Source organism: Rhinolophus sinicus, linkage group LG05 (genome assembly GCF_036562045.2).
Source record: "Rhinolophus sinicus isolate RSC01 linkage group LG05, ASM3656204v1, whole genome shotgun sequence".
Classification (NCBI taxonomy): Eukaryota; Metazoa; Chordata; class Mammalia; order Chiroptera; family Rhinolophidae; genus Rhinolophus; species Rhinolophus sinicus.
The window spans coordinates 153,437,073-153,439,388 of NC_133755.1; the positions used below are offsets into that span (position 1 = coordinate 153,437,073).

A 2,316-nucleotide genomic window follows, 5' to 3' on the forward strand; every position below is an offset into this window, starting at 1 on the left:
ATAAAATAACACTAATGTACATTTTACCTCAACTCTAGCAGTACTGTCTTTATCACTGTCATCGTCATCAATGTTATGATCATTATCGTTGAGCACTCATTCTATACAAGGGAAGATGCCATGTGTTTGTGCTGTAACCAGAGATTAGACAACAGTTCTAATCACCAGATGCTATAATCTAGGAATGGAAGCCGCATATATACATAACAATGAAAAAATGCTAATCAAAATCATTAGACTTACTTAAAGAATTCCCCAGAATTTGTCCTGATTGAGATTTTCATCTTACGGTTTTTTGTATAATTCTTCCAACCTTCATAATTTGATTAACATTAGATTTTAACTTCTCTGGTTCATATAAAGAAAACCTGTAGTCCTGGTCTTGGAGCCCGCCTTCCTTGAGCCACCCTTCTAGCGCATTCAGGACTCAGGTTTCTGCTGCCCTCGTTGACCACCCTGGGGACACTCCAAGGACCCCAGAGCTACTGCGGTCACCATCGCCCCCTCACCCCCACAGCCATCCCAGTCCCCACAATCCCTTCCACACCCCCGCAGTCCGCCTCCACACCATGGCTCACTAGCCTTGATGGCCAGTGCGCTCCCACTGATGGTCACGATATCTGCGCCACCAGTCATGACACCTGTGCCACCAGCCACGATGCCTGTGCCACCAAACACTACACCCGTGCCACCAGCCATGATGCCGGTGCTGACTACCACAACACCCGAGCTGCCTGCCTTGATGCCCGTGTTGGCAGTCGTGATGCCTGAGCCACCAGCCGTGACGCCAGCACTGCCAGCTGCGATGTCCAGGCTGCCAACCATGGCAACCGGGCAATCCTCACAGGTGTGCGAGAACTACCACCCCTGCTGCAGGGCAGCTGTCAACCACCAGATCAACCTGGAGCTCTTCGCCTCCTATGTGTACCTGTGCATGGATTTCTACTTTGACCGCCAGGATGTGGCTTTGAAGCACTTCGGCCCCTTCTTACTGCAGCAGTCGAGGGTAGAGAGGGATCAAGCCGAGAGGCTGATGAGGCTACAGAACAAGTGCGGGGAGGGCATTTGCCTGAGTAACATCAGGAAACCAGACTGTGACCGCTGGGAGAATGGCCTGAAGGCCATGAAATGCGCCTTGTACCTGGAGAAGAGTGTGAACCAGAGCCTGCTAAATCTGCACCACCTGGCCACCAGCAAGAAGGATGCCCACCTGTGTGATTTCCTGGAGCATCACTAGCTGGGGTAGCCGGTGATGTCCATCAAAGTGTCGAGTGTCCATATCACCAACCAGGGGTCCTCAGAATCCAGCCTGGCAGAATACCTCTTTGACAAGCTCATCCTGGATGACAGCGACAAGAATTGAGCCTTGGACTGCCTTCCATATAGCCATGGGTAACTTCCCCTAGTCAACATACTGAGCATGCATATTGCATTATTGCCCTTGCAAAATGTTCCCTTAAATTTTCACCTTCCAATTTTACCATTTTTTTTCAATAAAGGTACTGGTTCCTGAAGAAAAATAAAGAAAGAAAACCTGTGATTTCAAACATGATATGTCCTCTTTTCAAAACAAATGTTATTAATTATATTTGACTTGCTAGAAAGTGTAGTGATTTCTTAAATTATTGGTACCTGTTTGTAATTATCAGTGTAATTAATGACAACGACAGGAACAAGTGACCTTAGGAATCTCATTGGCTTAACAGTCTGATAGGGGTTTGGGCAGAGATCTTTCCTGGATTTCTCACTTCTTAAGCGATGACTCAGGAATGTAGGCTCCTTCAGTGGTGCATCTCTGCCATCTTGGAACCCATAACTTCCTAACTCAGATATACGATATAGGAGAGAGAGTGAACTATCAAATGGACCTTTTAGAAATATATCACTTCTGCCAGTGTTCTATTAGCCTGGGTTTAGTCATATGGCTTCAACTTAATAGTAAGGGAGGCTAGTAAATATGGCCTTCTGGTGTGCCTACCCCCAAAAAGAGAGTGGGTTTGGTGAATACATAGCATTGTCTCTGTCACACTGTAGAATATCCAAATAGAGATGAAAGTAAGCATTTAGAAATTAGGAATTTAGGAGAGCAGACTCAGTAACAAATATAGACTTGGAAGACAGTGACAACGATATACGGTTTATTAATTAGATGAAGGATAATGAAATCCATTACTGAAAGAAAGAACATAGCAAATGAGTAAAAAGGGATTTAAAGAATGGTTTTAAAATTGAGGGACTGAGAGGGAACCCTAGTGTGGCATAGACTTTAATCAACTCTAAATATCCATTTCCTTTTCTTCTTTTGTAACAAAATTC

General features: G+C 45.0%; 1 pseudogene; it reads left to right on the forward strand.

Moving 5' to 3' along the window:
* The first annotated feature begins 700 nt into the window (after positions 1-700).
* LOC109446250 (ferritin heavy chain) lies at positions 701-1,363 on the forward strand (annotated as a pseudogene).
* The last annotated feature ends 953 nt before the right edge of the window (positions 1,364-2,316 follow it).